The following is a 19,528-nucleotide window of genomic DNA, read 5'->3' on the forward strand; positions in this document are numbered from 1 at the left end:
AAAACAGACAGAATAGTGCTTTCTAAGTTGGATAATACTGTGCAAACAACAAGCACCACTTTTATTCCAGGAGACTTCCTGTCACTTACTTTCTTTTGGGGAAAAAAACCACAAAGAAAATTAAACACTCTTTCTTGTTGATTTTTAGAGTTGGGTTTATGGAAAGGTCTTTTTCCACTAACCCAGGGGTGTGTACAAAGTATGTGGTATCCCCCAGGACAGCAGGACTTGCTTGACCGGAACCAGGATCCAAGAGGAATGGCTCATGTACTCACAGAAATATCTAACACACAAGAGTTTCAGGTAAAAGCCATTATATGGGAGTCTCTGAGGGTTAATTAAAAGGTCAATCAATTTTTTCCAAGACAATTTTACAGTGTGCACTAAAAAAAAATCATGATTTGTTTTCTCCTTTTGGGTGGAGTTCAAACTTACTGAAGCATACAGTTCTGGGTCTAAGGAACAACAAGTAACACAAGACATTCAGCAGACAAAGGTAACTAAACCTGGCAAATATCCCAGTCTACTCCCACCCCCAACCTCTTTTATAGAATCTATCTTTAAAAGGGAAAAGTCTAGAGATAAGTCTTAACACTTTGGAGTCTCCTTTTACTTTGGGAAATTTTTCTAAGTATCTCAAGTATACATCTTTTCTCTCATCCAGAATGAATTGGTCATTTTTTAAATCCCTCTCCAAACTCCACTCCTCTAGAGCAGGGGTCAGCAAATGTAGAGGGCCAGGTGGCAAATATTTTAGGTTTCACAGGCCAAATTCTATCTGTTGCAATGATTCCACTCTGCAGTTTTAGTGCAAGAACTGCCATTGACAATACATAAGAAAATGGACATGGCTGTGTTCCAGTATAATTGTATTTATGAACACTGAAACATGAATCTGAATTTCATATAATTATCATAGCTCGCAAAATACTATTTTTCTTTTCATTTTTCTCCAAACCATTTGAAAATATTAAAAAAAAAACAACATTCTTAGCTTGCAGGTTGCACAAAAACAGGCAGTGGGCCAAATAGGCCCATGGGCCAAAATTTGCCAATACCTCCTCTAAATCATGAACAACTTGCAGTCAGGGACTGAATTATAATCATTTTACTATTTCCTAAGGCTTGCTTCAGTGCCTGACACCTAGGAGATATCCAAAACCATGGAGGAAGAAGCAAGAGAGGGAGACCATTGGAGGGACAGCAGATGTACCCATCACATATAATAAAATAAGTCCGGCACACTATTCTTTATGGGTGTTTGAAGAAGGAAAAAGTGCAGAAGTCAATAGCATAACTCGAGTCAGAAAGTTCTGAATTTGAATCCCAGCTCCACTATTTCCAGGCTTGGCCTCAAGTAAGTAACTGAACATCTGGATACATTTGCCTGCAAGTGACAGAAAAATCAACCAATGGTGGCTTAAATGTGGCAGATATTTACTGTTTCACTTCTCAAGAAACCTGGACATAGTGGTCCCGAGACTGATTCAGTGGCTCAGGGATGTCACTGAGGTCACACACCTTTTCTGTCTCTTGCTCTGATAGACTGAGCCACTGGATTTTCACCTTCATGTGTGTCATCTGTGGTTACAAGGATCTGTCCCAGCTTTAACCATCACAAGCAGCATGGTCAGGCCAGGAAGGAGGGAACAGAGGAAGTGCCAGCTGTTTCCTCTTATGCTGCTAACTTCTCCCAGCCAGCCAGTGTCTGACCTAGAACTCTCTAAGCAGATGCTATCTACATTCTTGTTGTCTGGACCTGGGTTATGTGCCCACCCCTGCTGCAATAGAAGTCAGTCTTTACCATGGGAAGGAAAGGAAGATGGAGCTGTGACTGGCTTGGGGAGACACTTACTAGTGCTCATCTCATAGAATGTTGGGAGGACAAGTGAGGTGATGTGTGAAAAACATTGGCACATAAATACTTAGTCAATTAAGCTACTATGATCAGCAGGACTAGCTTAGATATTTTCAAGATCCTAGAATATATCCCCTACATTGTCAGTATGGAAACTAATTTCTCAGATGAAAGTAGAAAGCCTCAGACCTTCATTGCCCAACATACATGTTTATATACAATTAAAGTGAATGAAGATTGAAATGCAATACAGTGAGTGTGTGTACATGTGTGTATATAAGATATTAGGCTACTGATTTATTTTATACTGCTCAATATGTGCACAGAACTATATATGCAAAAACATATTCATTGAGAATAAATGAGAAAAGCCTGGTGACAATGGATATGCTTCACATCCTGTATGTTAAATTAGGTAACTCGGTCTCTTTCCCCAGGCTTAAAACCTGAGTCATCCTTCTTTCTCTCTTTGCCTTTCCTGGTCAGTTAATAAGTCCTGTGGATTTTGCACTGCAGTATGTTTCATATTTTCCAGGACCCAAGCAAAACCTTTATCAACTCCTATCCAGACAATTGCAATGGACTCCTAAGTATTCTCCTGCCTCTGGTTGTTCTGTCCCCTACCAAAGCAATTCATTTTCACCTTCTTGCCAGAGTTACCTTCCTGAAGCAAAGCTCTGACCATGCTCTTTCCATGTTCAAAAACTTCCAGTGGTTCCCTAGTGCCTACGAAGTTCAAACTCCTCACGTTATTCAAGGTGTTCCTTAACTGCCCCAACCTCCCTTTCTCATTTTCTCTTCTCCCCGATGATTCACTGACCAGCTCACTTAGCAACTTCTCTTTGTTCTCGGAACAACCCCCACCCCGCTTTCTGCATCAGCTCAGCTCACACTGACCCATCTCTGCTCTTCTAGATCCTACCTTATAGGGCTGATGGGCAGTTTCCATTTTAAGTTACACTGAAACTCAGCTTGTAGAAGACTTCAGGGAACCCAGAATTTTATGGACCATAATTTGTACAAAACCATCTGATTAAATCAATAAAATGGTCAATAATTGCCTCTGATGTTTTCTTAGTCCTGGGACATTTAAATGTGCTGACAACTGACAATTTTAGATTGAAATGTCCCATAAAGTGAGCTGGGAGGGAGACAGCTAATTCAGGCCACACGTTCAGCATCTGGCCTGGAGCTCCAATTGGGAGCTCAGCATAGTTTTCCACCCCCTCTCTATAGAGATGTCAGAAGGGCTTTCATATGGCAAAAGGATGATGTACTCTGTGCTACGCCAAAGCGAGAAGGGAGACCTCACATTTGGTGACAGGTGCTGTGTAGCATGTGCCATTTTGTTGTCCAGTTAACTCTCCTGATAGCTCTGTGAGGACGGCATTCTCATTATCTCTATTTTCTAGTGGAGGTAAGAGACCCAGAGAGGGGTATGTTCTTAAGGTCACAATGCTGGGATTTTGAACCAAGTCTGTTTGACCCCAAAAACCCCACAGTCTTTGCACTTACCCAAGATTATACAGCAAGTAAATTTGGATCAGCTTCTGCCAGAGATGCTACAGAATTCATTTGTTCAGGGGACAAGAGGCTAGGCTAGATGAACTCTGGACATCTCTCCCAGTAGGGAGATTCTAAGAGTCCATGTATGGAATGGGTAGTCAGAAAAGGATCAATCCTCACTCTAGCTATTGGAGGATTTCATCCAGATAAGGAAACAGAATTCAAACAGGGGACTCAGCCATCACCCTTAATGTAACTGAATTTCAATACATTTTTTTATCAACCCCACTCCCATATTTCAGCAGCGCCACCTTTTCAATTTTCCCCATCATGTATTGTTTGCTATTGTGTCATGTGTATATGATTTAGTTTTTAAAGCCAGTCTACAAAAACCAAGTGGTAGCAGTCAGTTCTTTTCCTCAGACTAGAAGCGTGTGTAATTCAGCCTTTGCTATGTAAGAGACCACCACATCACTTAGTTAACTGAAGATGGGGCAGAGCTTGCTTGATCTAGACTGGACTCAACTAGGCTTGACTCCAGGCCGTGGGTTAGAATCAGGCATGCTTTACATAATAATCTTCATTCTTCTGAGACCAGCCTCCAGGACATGACTTCTTTCTGGCAATGGAAGAAGCACAGGTGGGTAAACCCACTCACACAAGACATTTAAAGCCTCTTGAATCACATTTTCTAATATCCCAATGGCCAAAAAGTTATGTGGATAGTTCCAAAGTCAAGAAATGGAGAATATCATGAGGCCACGATAAGGGTATGGCTATCTGCTATAAGGGAATAAAAACTTGGGATCAATCATTCAAATTACCACACCATTCAACCAAATGGGCACTGATTTCCTACTCTCCACTGGGTTGCATTTTCATCAGAAGCAAGGCAACAAAATTGAACCCAGCCATACACTAGACACAGAGCTAAGAACTTGGGTTACAAAGATATTCAAGTCATGTACCTGATCTCCATAAAAGCTCAAGGTCAAGTGGAGAAGAAAAAGAAGAAAAGTTAAAATTAACTATATACTTACTGTATTCTAGGCATTGTGATAAGTAAGCCTTTTGACACACATAACTGCACACAGACCTCCCAACAAACCCTGTGATGGGTCTGAACAGCCACACTTTGCAGATCATAAGACTGTGGCCCAAAGAAGTTAATGTAACTTGTCAATAGTCATGCAGCTAGAAAGCTGAAAAGCTAAGATTCAAATCTAGATTTAACCCCAGTTGCTCAGATAACTACAATATATTAATAAGTAGCACGCTAAAGAAACATCAACAGAGGACTGTGGGAGCATGGGGAGGAAGTAGAGATAAAGCAAACATTCACACAGAAGGTAGCAGATAAGTTGAGTCATGAAGCATAAGTAGAAATCCACCAGGAGTTTAGGTTAGTGGCAAAAGCCTGTGCAATGGTCCAATGAGCAATGAGCGAGCAGGGCCACTTCCTAGAAGAGTCAGAAGGTTAATGTTGTTGGATTGTAGAGAATGTGGTGGGAAGTGCTGAGAACTGGAAGAGAAGAAGCAGGCTGTGGTGGATGAAGGAGAGGCGAATCCTGTATACCAGGCAAGGAGCTCCAGCTTAGTCTTAAGGACTGGGGAGCCCTAAAAGCAAGATGTGGTCTGCTTAAACGGGGTTCTAGAAATAACAGTCTGATGGCAAAATGAGGAAGATGAGCTTGAGCATGGAAGCCAAGGGACTAATCACAAAGCCTTGAGGGCAAGCAGGTACCGCCAATCCGAGAAGCAAGCCAGGCAGGCCCATGCAGACTGTGGAGTGTGGGCTGAGGCTGAAGCCATGTCAGCTATCCCTGCCCAGCTCCACTGGGCATGGCCATGTTGGAAAGCAGGCCCAGAAATACAAAGTTTTAAATCTTTAGATTTTAAAAAATATCTTGGGTTTTTAAATCTGGTATTCCTTTCAATCCCTTGTCCAAACCCAGGAAGCAAATGCAGAATTGCTTGCTCTCTTGCACTCACTCATCTGTATCTGAGCACTTACTACTGGAAATCAGAGACAGGACAGATCTTGACATGCAGGATCCTTGTGTTAGCAACCAATTCAAGCATTTAAAAAATACTGCTCTCTCTCCCTCTCTCCCTCTGTCTCCCTCTCCCTCTCCCTGCCCCTCGTGTGCTCTCTCTCTCTCTCTCTCATATATATATATATATATATATATATATATATATATATATACATATATATACATATATATATGTATGTATGTATGTATATATATATCACATACATGTATACATGTATGTATACCCATATCTGTATATACGTACATACACGTACATATACATACATACATACATACATACATGCATGCGTATATATAGCAATTTTGACATGCAGCTGTTGCCAGCACTGCAGCCACAGACAACAACCTGTACCTGAGAATCACACAGACACCCAGGAACTATGAGCTTCATCACATTCTCGCACATTCTCTTTGGAAACACACAGAGGAGTCATTCACAACCTGTGGTCAAATATCAGCTCTCTTCTCTAGACTTTCTCCCCTTCCTTGGTATCCAAGACCCTGAAATAATCTCCCGAAAGCTGGCCAGGGAATTGAGCTGCGTGACTTCAGTCTTCAACAGCAAGAGACAGACTTGGGAAGTTTGATCCACCAACTGAAAGTACAAGACATGAAAGAGTGGGAACACCCTCCGGATGGCTCAGCAGTAATTTAGTAGCCGAATCCCTCAGCCCTGGCGTTAGCTGTTTTAACTACCACTCATCATCTGCTATATCTTCCTGCCATTTGAAGGAAAGGGCTGGGGCCTTTCTCTCTCTCTCCCTCCCTCTCAACTTTTCTATGACTAGCTCCCTGCATGCAAAATGCCTACTCCCTCTCATGGCTTCAATTCTTTATCTACTGTTTGATTTTCTATTTCCTCTTATCGCCACTTCTTTGCACTGGAAGCCACAAATACCTGTAGGCAGTTTCTTAATTATTTAACACATTTGCAGTCAATTTCCCAGACCAGACAAGGGAGCCATCTAGGCTCCTGAGGGCTCTAAGAGTTCTCTCTCCTGGAAGCCGAGGCCTCTTGCCTTACCCACCAGCCCTGGCCCTCAAGGGGTCTAACATCAAATGGGTCGCTCATCACCCTGTCATTCACCAGTCTGATCATATTTGGCTGAGGACCTAGGACTTAGTTCAGAAAAGGTCTCCAATTGTATACTTTGCAACTCAATGGCTTATTTCTAATTTGTGTCACTTGCTAGTAGACTAATCCAACAAATACTAATTGTATACCTACTATATGTAAGACTAGTCTGGATCAGGGGTGGGCAAAGTATGGCCCATGGGTTTTTATAAATAAAATTTTACTGGAATACAGCTACACCATTTGTTTATGTATTGTCAATGGCAGCTTTCAAGCCAAGATACCAGAGCTGAACACTTGCAACAGAGATCATATGGCTTGCAAAGCCTGAAATATTTACTATCTGCCTTAGTCTAGACAGTAGGCACTTGGCTGAAAGTTGTCTGAAGATTCTTACTGGTTCTCTTGGCCTTCATTGCAAGCATTGGTGACTGTTAAATCTATAGCTCTATCTGATCTCTCTTTCAAATATGAGAGTCAAACTTTGCAGCACTTTTGGGCATTTTCACCTACTATCCCTATATTCTGCTGGCTTCTCAAACTTGAGAAGCCCTCCCTATATGAACCTCTCTTCCTATTTCGCTAATGGCATCACCACCCACAGATCCTGTGTCTCAGTCATATGAGAACCACCCCTGGATCCTCCCATTCCTCAGCTGCATATGTAACTACCATGGCTCCTCCTATATATCTCCAAATCTGTTCTCTCTAGTTATCCTTGCTGCCACTGTTCACTTTGTCTCCTGTCTGTACCATTGTGGAAATTTCCCCTTTCCACCTCCATGTTAACCTCATTGCATAGGGATGAGGAACAGCCAAGCTGAGGCACAAAAGAAGCACGTGATTCATGCTTTTCATATAATTTTAGAGAATAGCCCTTATAGCTCAAAAATAATAATAGCCAACACTTATAGAGCACTTAATATGTTCTAGGCACAGCTCCAGGTAATTTATGCACATTAATATCTTTGATCTTCATTGCAATCTTATGAGGTGGACATGCTTATTATCACATCCCCATTTGACAGATGGGGAAACTGAGACTCAGTGAAATTGAATAATTTTCCCAAGGTCACCAAGCAAGGAAATGGAAGAGCTGGGATGCAAACCCAGGGAACCTGGTTCCAGAGTCCATGCTCTTAACCACTGTGAGACACTGCTTCTGCTGAGCCCAAAAATTTATTTATTTTCTCAGGGTCACCAACATGGAACCCAAAGTCAGTTTGGGTAACAGCTTCTTCACAGTCTGGAACACTCCTAAAGAGAATGTAGATAATTCTTGCCCAAAAGACATTACTGTGACATGCCAGGAGAGGAGGTGCCCAACCACCAGGCCTCTAATTGCAGGAGAGAGGTCCAGGGGGCTCGTGACAAAAATGAAACCCAGAAACTCCAGAGCTGCATGGGAAAACAGGATTCTAGAATGGGGCTGGAGTAGTTAGGACAATTACAATCCTGAGCAGTCTTTCTCCTGTATTTGCCTCAGATGAAAACCATTACCAAGTTGTCTTTCTGCTCCAAGCTTTTATCATGAATGGAAACACACTTAAATATTCAGCAAGTGCCCTGCAGAGCATTAAATACCAAAAGTACACATAAAAGGTCATGGTCTCAATCCCCTTCCCATTCCCAGGAATTTACAACTTTAGAGGCAAGACCCCAAAGCTGAACTCTATATAATGTGACCTAAAAATGTAGAAATAATTTCTTGACCTGTGTTTTCAATGTTGACTTTCTCTTGTCTTTATTTGGTATCACCAAGAGGAAAAGGTAGGTAAAATAATAGTAATTAATTGTTAATTCATTTGAACAAAATATATTTAGAATCCACTCTGTTCAAAGTTCTCTGAGGAAAAGTGATAAACAGGAGTGTCAAATAAATTCTGCCTTTAACAAGTTTTCTATTTTGCAGTGGGATAAAGTTCTATGTCTGTATACATATAATACTACGTTACTGCTCTAAAAAGGTAAAATAATGGTAAAATGGAAAATAATGGTAATGCCACTCATTGGGTCCCTACTACATGTCAAGCACTGTGTTCAGTGCTGCAAGCCTTCTGCTATCTCATATTATCTTTACAACAGCCCACAAGATGTATTATTAGTCTCATTTTACAAATGAGAAAATTGAGGCTAAGAGAAGCTGAGTAATTTGACCTAGAAGTAGAAGAACTAGGATTTTAACTCAAGTAATTCAGACTCCAAAGCCCATGTTAGAGGCATAATTTGAACTCCTTTTTGCCCTAAAGAGTGAACAGAATGTTAATAAGGGGTGATGTGGACCAGTGCATCCCAAGCAGAGGGAAGAGAGTGAGGAAACACTTGGAGGCAGAGAACTGTAGGGTGTGTGTCTTGGGTGGAAGGATAAGGGAATGTGTTAGAATTCATATAGATAGGCTGGGCTTATGACTGGATATTGAGGAGGTCCTATCATTTGGTGGCCACTGGCTAACCAGAATGGTGGCTTCTCCAGAGGACATCACATTTTAAGACATAAAAACCACCTTAGAAAGCTCTGGCTTTTTCTGATTTTAGGCCAAACTGTGTCTATTTCCCTCAACCTTCAGCAGTGTTCCTATAATCCTTTTCTTAAGCATAACCAAATCTTCAGCCATTTTGATCTGAGTAAACATGGACTTCCAGGACTGACTGCTTGTCCTTGCCACGGGCCTTCATGCTCTGGTGATAGAGATAGCAGAGACTCAGCTGCCCTCCAGCTAATCACTTCTCCCTCTTAGAGGAGTAGTTATTGCCTTGCATCTCTGCCTCATCAAAGGAGAATCAAATTGGTTTGTGGGCATTCTATTGGGATTCATATGTGACATGTTGCATTAATAGAGTGTTTGAAGTATGGCCTTCAGAAAGTAGGCTTCTATTTGTTGTACTTTATCATAATCAGAGGCTGAGAACTTCCACCAAAAAAAAAGCGGGGGGGGGGGGTCTGAAGTCTACTTATTGGATGAAAAGAAGCAGATAAATAGAGCATAGGGCAAGAGGCAGATTGTGGAAGAGACCCAATCCATGTTTTCAATCACCATACGCATTTCAGCATTGTCCAGATGATGTCTTATGAGCAGGAAGACTCAGAGTCTTTGGGGAGAATGAGCATGAATTGACCAGGAAAATTTCTGCAGTCTCTAGAGTGTACAAGAGTGACCTCTAGGGTCAAAGCACTCAGATCATAAAATCATAGCTGGAAGGAACAATGAAGATCAACCCCTTGTTTTAAAATTGGAGAAGCTAAAGCCCAAGGAGTGCAAAGACTTCGCCAAGGTCACACAGATGGTTTAGCAATGGGACATGATTTGAAGTATCTTGATTTCCAGTCCAGGGTCTGTTTATGACATCATGCTGCCCTCTAGGAGAATGTCACTATGAGAAAATAGTAAATGCTTTCAGATGTCATATATCTGAGTGTAGGTGCAAAAGGCCAGGGAAGGCTTCAAGGAGGACACAAAATGACGGGAAGTGGTATTTAACCAGGCAGAAAGTAGAGGGCATTGCAGCTGGAGGGGGATGCCCTCCACCTTCCCAGAATGTGCCAAGCCTGGCATCTCAGTATCAGGAAAAGAAGTAAGCAGATTCTTGTGGTGAAAAATTGCTATAGCAGTAAAATTAAATCTCCTTTCCGGAAGAAATGTAAACTCATGTAAGAGATGAGAAACCTAAACCTTTGTGCCCTAGCTTAACTGTTTTAAGAAACCAAAAGCTCCTTGGAAGGTTGAAGAGAGAAGGAAGAAAAAACCTGGCTTGCCTCCCCTCTTAAAGGAAGAGTATTTCCTACTGGCACCTATAAACATTTATGAAGCACCCAGAAGTCTTCATCCCCAGTAGGGCAACCAGGGCAGGTACAGTCCCCCAAGGCATGGAAGAATCCGGTTCAACTTCCCCAGAGCCTTACCCATTCACCAGTGGATGACAGGACCACAGGAGACCTGAGTCGTCCTTGCTAATCACACTCAGTTCTTTGGCCCATGACAAATCTTCCTCAGCCAGAATTGGATTCGGCCTCTAAAATAAGGCAGGTGAAGACAACAGCTAACATGGAGAAACATTTATAAAATGAGTCTGGATGAAAAGTAGAGAACCCATGCATAAAGCAGGACAATGACAGAGATGTGAAATATACATAGGAGGAATTAAGATTGGAAAGAAAAATGAATATAACTGTAACCAGTGGGTGGGATCATAGGTGATTTTTCCATCTTTAAAAAGAATCATTATAGGGGCACCTGGGTGGTTCAGTTGGTTAAGTGTCCAACTTCAGTTCAGGTCATGATCTCATGGTTTGTGGGCTTGAGCCCCTCATCGGGCTCTGTGCTGACAGCTCAGAGCCTGGAGCCTGCTTCAGATTCTGGGTCTCCTTCTCTCTCTGCCCCACCCCCCCCTCATGTTCTGTCTCTCTCTCTCTCAGAAATAAACATTAAATTTTTTTTAAAAAGAATCATCATAATTATATGTGATTAAAATAATAAATAAATGCATTCTGCAGTACTTTTATCAACTGTACTTACGCTTTTCTCCAACACACTCCTAACATACGTTGAGCCAATAAAACAAGGAGGCAATTTTTTTCATTCGCTCTCCCACACCCGCTCCTTAATATCCTCATTTTACACCCTGTATTATCTCTCCCTGGCCTATTTCCTTAACTGTTATCTCAAACTACCGACTTCTTGCTCTCCTTTTTCCTGCCAGCTACTTTCCCAAAATACTTCCTAGTATTAAAGCCTTCCCCAGTGCTCTGCAGTGAAGTAGCTAACCTGATGAAGGAAGGAGCTTACAGAGGTAGGTTGTTCTCCAGGATAATATATTTGCTGGATAGCAAATGGACACCATTAATGCTTTCCTTCTCCATGCACATATGCTACTCCCTCTTCTTAAAATTGGGCTGGCCTTAGTGACCTGTTTGACCAACAAAATATAGCAGAAGTAACATTCTGGGGCTTCTGAGGCCAGGTCATAAGAAACCTTGCATCTTCCTCCCAGCAGTCTTGGAATACTCACTCTTGGGATGCTATCCTTGGAAACCCAGCTATAATGCTGTGAGCTATCCAAGCCACACAGAGAGGCTAAGATCATACACACTGTTAGATCACTGGGTGATCCAGTCTAGTCAAGAACTATGGGTCCAATAGCTGGCATCAACTACCAGCCATACAACTGTACTATTGTGGACATCTAGCCCTGTTGAGCCTTCAGATGACTGCAGCCCCCGCCTCCACATGATTCAAACTGTATGGCAGACCTCAAATGAAAAACACCAAGCTAAACTAATTCAGTTCACAGAATCAAAATAAATAATAACTTGGTATTTTAAGATACTAAGTTTTGGAATGTTTTGTAATGTAGCAACAAAACTTTTTTTTTTAAGTCAGATCACAAAACTTCAGTTTCTGTGGTCCTTGATTTGCTTCAAGATTCTGGGAAGGACTGTGTTTCTGTTCAATCATTTCTTTAATCATTCATTCATCCAACTTAAACACAATGAAGAATACCTCTGTATAAGGTACTGTGGCAGATGCCAAGGGGCATAGCAAAGTGGATCAGAAAAAACTGTATTTCATCAAAGGCATCAATATATTACATAAACATGGCACAATTACTTAAATTTAGACAGGCCAGGTGAATAGGACTTGAATATATGCATGTTTGGAAGTAAGAGCATCGAAGAAAATGAGAATAAGATGATCAAAGCAAGGCCACTGAAGTGAGACCACAGGGAGAAGGCAAGGGGAGGAAGAGGAAGGCCTCCAGTTTGAAAGTAAGGAGTCCTAAAGAGAACAGTGGGGAGTAAGTCTGACTGGGAAGGTTGAGATCTGGCCTTTGAGCAGGTACTTCTGAATGGTAGCCTTCTGAGCCACACTGCCAATATGTCTCTGAAGGCCAAGGGTCAGTGTGATCTATGTTCTCTGCCACAGACCAGTGACTGATTTGTTTCAGCCTCACAAGCTCATTGCTTTGCTGACTAGAGACTAAAGAATGCAAGGATCAAATCGAAATAAATCTCCAAAGAATTCAAATGGCACATCTTTCTGTGCATAAAGTACAGCCCCCATTACATTTATGAGCTCTGCAAAGTCCATACACTCACCTCCCATTAATATTGATGGGCCCATGAAGCTGCTATTAGGTGGGAGAGCATGATCATAGCTCAGAGTTAATGGGTGAAAGAATTGATCCCATCTCAACCTCTAGGGAAAGGCTGAATTTGGAGTTAGACAAGGATTACAGGCATTGCTCCCAAAGTGTTAGCTAACCTGGATTCCTAACCCTGCTGGTAACTTGCAGTGTGAACTTGGGCAAATCACTCTCCCTCACTGAGCCTTACTTTTTCCATCTGGACAATGAAGAGTATCTCTGAGATTGCTTGAAGCTCTGACACTTCGTGATTCTAAAGGGGTGAGGTAGGACCTGAATCTTACTCATCTGCCATCAACTTCAAATGCACTCACAGAATTCTAAGTGATAACGTCATCAGTTTTGGCTAGTGTTATACATGACTTGGTGCTAGGCTGAGAGTAAGATTAAATCTGAGATTCCCAACAATGGACTTTTCTCCGGAGCCTCTGGAAACCGTGACCCCAGTTTCTCCCTGTATATCTCATTCTTGAGGTCAAACTTCATTACTGCATGCTGACATGTAATAATACACTTAGATTTAATATCGGGCATACACACTGTTAGAACTCACTAAGAAAGAGGAAATTCTCTTCATCAGAATTTTTCTCTTCCCTCTTGGGAATGTAATATAACTTAATTTTACCACACCGTACATTTATATCAATGATTTTGAAAAACAATATTCAGCTTCACCTTAATTCTTAAGTAGCTTATTAAGGGCTTATAATTTACTATAAGCAAGAAGTCATGATGCTCATGAGAAAGTGAATTGCCCACTCACTGACTTATAAGCTGAGGGTTCTCAGTTCTTTAATTTGAGGAGACAGTAGCAGTTTTATTTAAGAATACATGACACTTCACAACAATGCAGGCCCCCCATACCCCCAGATTTGAGTATTGAGATGCGTGTTCCTATATATCAACAAGGGCTCCCTGCCTCAGAGGTTGGGGTGCAGATAGAACAGGACCATTCGCTAACACTAGGATGTGGTCGGCCCATGCTCCCTCAGAAATTATGCTCCTTCTAGGGCACATGCACCCCAATGTTTATAGCAGCACTATCAACAATAGCCAAAGTATGGAAAGAACCCAAATGTCCATCGACAGATGAATGGATAAAGAAGATGTGGTGTGTGTATATGTACACACACACACACACACACACACACACACACACACACGAGTATTACTCGGCAATCAAAAAGAATGAAATCTTTCCATTTGCAACTACATGGATGGAACTAGAGGGTATTACACTAAGCGAAATTAGTCAGTCAGAGAAAGACAAATATCATATGACTTCACTCATATGAGGACTTTAAGATACAAAACCGATGAACACAAGGGAAGGGAAGCAAAAATAATAGAAAAACAGGAAGGGGGACAAAACATAAGAGACTCTTAAATATGGAGAACAAACAGAGGGTTACTGCAGGGGTTGTGGGAGGGGGGGTGGGATAAATGGGTAAGGGGCATTAAGGAATCTACTCCTGAAATCATTGTTGCACTATATGCTAAGTAACTTGGATGTAAATTTTTAAAAATAAATAAAGAGAAAGGGGAAAAAAAAAGAAATTATGCTCCTTCTATCATCTCAATGAGTTGCTATCCTCATCTGTGTCAGGTGAGTCAGCACCATGAATTACTTTTCTCTCTTGCTGAACAATCGAGTAGGATTCAGAAAAGAAAATAGGGGATGCCACTAGGTCCACCATTCCTGACTTGTGGGAAGTAGTGTTAAAATGGACCACCCAAGCAAAGTTTACTTTAGACTCTTTGCTTTGATGTGTTCTCTGATGTACGCCCAAAAGCTTTCCCTTCCTTTCTCCTTTGAGCAAGTGAGAGTTTGGGGTAAGCAAGGACAAGAGTTTGTTTGAGGAAAAGACAGCCATGTAGAAAAAGGACAGTATAATGCCTTATTCCAAGAATCAAGAAACAATTCCAAGAATGAAGAAATGGTGGCTAAGAGCCAAGGAATAGTGGCTAAAATACTGGAGCCTAATTGTCTGGGTTTGAAGCCCAGCTCTGCCACTTGCTGGCAGCGTGAAGTCAGGCACATTACTTAACCTCTCTGTTCATAGGTGTCCACATCAATAAAATAGGGAGAGTAACAGTGCTTACTACCATGAGGCTATTGGATGACTAAATGACATCACACATATGAAGCGCTAGAGAAGTTCCTGGCACATATTCCACGTTTGCTATTTTGTTGCTCTGGGGCTTCTGAAGCTACCAAGATAACCCTAAAATTAAGCTGGCTCCACACCGGTTTGTCTCCTAGTAGACTGTAGCCAGCCAACGAGAATAACTTTTCCAGGTCTTTCTCACTAGGGAAATATACATGCCATGAACAGCTCCTGGCCTCAGTCCTCCTGAGCCAAGAAAGAGGAGTAAGAAGTAGGATAGTTAGGAGTAGAACCTAAGACATGCAGGACAGTGACAACAGTAATGACTGGACAGTGAAGACACTTGGTTACAGCCCCAGTTCTGGCTTAGATGATGCGTGTACTCCCTGTGGAGGTTGACCTGGATGGCCTTCACGGTTCCTCCCAGTTCTAAGACTCTGACATCCAGGAGCCCAGCATCCTTGCCCAACACCAGTCTTGGGAAATGAGGTGCTGAGCATCATGGCTGCAGTGCCTTTGAAAATCCTGATCTGCAGCTCTCATGCCTGCTTCATTACACAGGATTGAACTTATTCCAGGTCACAGTTTCCTCCAACTCATACCCGCCTCTGTCCTAACATGATGTGATGGCGCTGAAGGGCTTGTGTCCTTTATAAATCTGCCACATTTGTGGAATCCCCACCTATTTCATAGGTACCCAAAATCTTCTGGACCCCATGGATCACAGCCTACTGATCACATCTTCTTTTGCCTTCAGTAAGATCTTTTCAGGGGAAGCTCTAAGGTGCCTAAACTACACTTGTTTTTCTTCCCTGCCCAAAATAACAGCATATGCTTTCTGGGTTATGTCAGCTCACTGAGCTGTCAAAGACACTTGAGAGAAATCAAATATTCTTTGTAAATGGTGTTGCTACACACCTCACACATACGTACGTACACACACACACACACACACACACACACACACAGCCTTTTAAACCACCATATAGAGTCAAGAAATGATGGAGGATTGAAGTGCAGGAAGAGGAGAATTTTATATGCACTCACCCATTCTTCCTTCAAGTTGAATCTGTGGGCTTTAAAAATTCAGCTGACTCCTGACTCTTATCTGCATTAAGCTGAGTAAAATATTTGGCAATCAGAGTTCAGTAAGCAACTGTGCTGAGTGGGCAACAAGAAGAGTGGGCCACATTTGGTGTTTCCCCTGCTGTCTTGTGTCGGCAATGTTAATGAGCCACTTGGTGATAAATGGAGATATAGGGTGACCTCCAGCATTTGTACTAGAATGTGAATGTCTTATGTGGGAAGCTTTATTGAATTTTAGGCAGGTGAGTGATAGCCTTCCCACATCATAAGCTCTCATCAAATATTTCCTGACTGATTGATGTTTTCTCTCACTCTATAGGCTCCTCAAGGAATACGTCCAATTGAAAAGAACAACACACAGTTTCTACTTCATTAGATATGTTTTGTATAAAACTAGAGCTCCTTACTAAAATATACAAGTATAGGCATTAATTTGAATTAGCATAAATATCATACTTAAATGGGCTGCTTATTTCAAACCCAGATATATAAATATGTAGGTATAATTAGAAGTTTTGCTCACTGAGGCTTAACTTTGTGGACTATTTAAACCAATGGCTCTCTACTTTATAGATATTCTTGGACAGTCTGAGAATCTCTTGGAAGTTATCAACACTTCCTGCAAAAAAAGCATCCATAAATAATATTTTGTCACATTTTGAAGGTTTGCATAGATCCCATGGAGCCATTTCATAAACCTCTCTTCTTACCCCCACCTTAAGGGTCTATGGACCCAGATTGAGAACCTCTGGCTTGGTTCTCCACCCTAGTCCTATCTTAAATCCTATGCTTCTCCCCTTGAGTCTTTGTAACATTAGAGTTTGAGAAAACTTCTTCCCTAACCCCAAAAATGTGTCAGGACCTGAGATTTAGAAATGTCTGGCATCAAAAGCTCACGTGCATTTTCCTTTATTATGGTTTCAACCGCCCTAGCAAAGATTTCTTCCAATTTAATGAAGGATAGCCTTTGTCTGACTTATACCTTGTCTGCCTTGGCACCTATTATTTTTTCACCCTATAGCCAGGAAAAGAAAAAGGAGAAAAATTTTAAAGAGTAACAAGGTCTTGCTAATCTTCACAAAAAAGCCATGATTCGCTTTCTCCTAATTAGGAGGGGTTGATTTTTATTTCTCTTTTGGCAAGCAGGTTTCAAGATCCTGTACTCCTTTCTAAACAACAGGCTAAAATATGGTTATACAGGCTTAACCCATCTCAGTAACTTTAGACTCCCCTGTGACATAATTCTGTCACCTTTGGTGTATATCTCCACTGCCACCACCTTTGAAAGGAACAATATCTCTTTACACAGACCAGAGAAAAGGTATTAAGTAGATATCCTCTCTTCGTTAGGCTGGAAGTCTTCAAATATGATGTCTGAAGAAGTTATTCAGGTTGTTCACACTGAATAAGGCAAAAAAAGTGACGTTCAGAGTATTAGTTTCCTCATCTGTAGAAACAAGGTAGCTGATTACAATATTAACCTTGCAGAGTTGCCAGGAGGATTAAAGGACACCATGTATGTAAAGTACCTGGCACGGCACCTGTCAGACAGCAGCTAATACAAACTATCCAATGGGCTCAAGCAAGGGTAACTACAGCACCATGGACAGCTCCTATAGTCAGCCATTTTCGAGGTCTTGCTGGATGCCTTACCAGGTAACCCTACTTTATGGAGGACTATCTGGTTCTGAAAAGGACCTTGACCACTTAGACAATCTCTGGCTTTGCGGCAAGGAAAGCCATCTCTGCCTGAAGGTGCGCCCTATTGGATGTGAGGCTTAAGAGAGGGATCTAAGTGCTCAGAAGTCTTGCTGGATTAGATACTTGAGTTTCTTTTCAGTATCCTGTGGCTAAGTCTCCAGCTGACCATTCTTTAGAGATCCTTCTTCCTTCCAGGTGAGTATAAAGGGCTTAGGGCTCTTTATTCTGGCTCCAACCCTAAAGACTGTATTTCTTGACTAACATTCATTTCTCAGGGAAATTAATCTGGCCCTACCCTGTACCTTTCTTGGCCTGGTGTGTGGGTTTCAGGGCAGTTTCCTACTGCATTTAGGACAGCCAGCTCTTACAAGTGAAAATACCAGCCAAGGCACTATCTTTCTAAATAGAACACTGACTAAATGTTAACAGCCTTCTTCGTCAGAATGGGGCAGGAGCTGTGAGGGGGGCTGAACAAACATGTGTACATGCTCTTTGATGACTGTCGTCAGCTTCTTGAGTTCCTGCCACATGCTGTTACATGTGGCTGCCCACATAAGAGAATGTGCATTTATGCCCCATTTCCCTACCCTCTCTCCAAGCCAGGGTTCTCAACTCCTTAGTGCCAGCACCACTTGGTGGCAATACAGGTGAGCTCTGTAGTTTCACTCCTGAAAAATTATGTATTAAAATAGAATTTTGTGAAGTGTTTGTCACTTTATCATGGATTGACATTAGCTTTAAGTGCCTCCTTTTAATTTCCAATTGTCCCCTGACTGTGAATGGCTCTAAACACTTCAGTTTCCAGCTGCTCTGCCTCCTGCCAAACTAGTTCTGTTAGGTATTAGGCGTTTGATCATAATTTATCAGCTTTTCCCTAATGAAGGTCTTGTTACTATTTCTCTGGATAATAGACTCAATGCCCACTTTTACATCTTTTTCCCCCACCCTCAACCCAGTTTATACAAAGCTGTCCAGATTAATTTTCTTAAAATTTACCCATGCATACATAGCCCTGATTAAAACCCTGGTTTTTAATGGCTCTTCAACTGCCTATAGAATTACATACAAACCCTTCACCCTGGAATTCACTGTCCTCTTTGATATAATTTATACCTGCTTTTCCTGCCCTTTTTCCTAATAAATATCCTCTCATATAGCAGCTGGATTGATTAATAATTCCTAAACAAGTTTATCCTTGTTTGTACAAATTTTGCTAAGTAAATATAAGAGCTGACATTTAGTAAGCACTTAGGATATGCCAGGCACTGGGCTAAACACATTATAGGCATTATACATCATTTATTCCTAGCAAAAATAACCTATTACAGCCCATATTTTGCAGATTAAGAAAACAAAGTTTAAGAAGTTGGGCTTCTTGCCCAAGGTATTAGGATTATTCAACAATGAAGCAGGATTTGAACTCAGGAAACCTGAGTCTGGGGCCCTTACCTTTGAATCACTCTCCTGGGTGCTACACCAAACCCCTAACACTTGACTAACTCATTGTTTACTTTACCTCCATCTTGTATTATAATTACCTTCTATGCATTTGTCTTCCTTTCCTTCACTCAGATTAGTGAATGCATTATCAGCTTTGCTGTATCCATCTATATCTATAACCAGCACAGTTTCTGAAACTTTAGTGGAGGGAACTTCGACAAGTGGGGAGGGAGGCTGTCAATGTGAGTATTCTAGATGAAGGAAAGAACTTGATCTATTCCCAGAGGTCTGTGACCATGAGAGCGAACAGGGTAAATCTCATTCTAAATACATTTTATAGGCCTTGAGCAATGCCTACTTGCTTGGTGCAAGGAGTCAGGAAGCTACAGTCACCTCAGCCAGACAGAGCCTACAGCCCAGCTGCAGAGGGCTGCATTTTCCAGCTCTTTCTTCTATCCTTCTCTAAAGGAACTGTGATGGGATAATAGCAAACCCACTGAGAGAGCAAAAGTCATGATGTGGTTCACCTCAGAGAAAAAAATGTGTGGCCTGAGGG

General features: G+C 41.6%; 1 protein-coding gene across 1 annotated transcript in view; it reads right to left on the reverse strand.

Annotated features, from left to right (window-relative positions):
- Positions 1–19,528, reverse strand: part of CES5A (carboxylesterase 5A) — a 288,860-nt gene that overhangs the window by 113,220 nt on the left and 156,112 nt on the right.

Source organism: Panthera onca, chromosome E2 (assembly GCF_046562875.1).
Source record: "Panthera onca isolate mPanOnc1 chromosome E2, mPanOnc1 haplotype 2, whole genome shotgun sequence".
NCBI classification, from domain to species: domain Eukaryota; kingdom Metazoa; phylum Chordata; class Mammalia; order Carnivora; family Felidae; genus Panthera; species Panthera onca.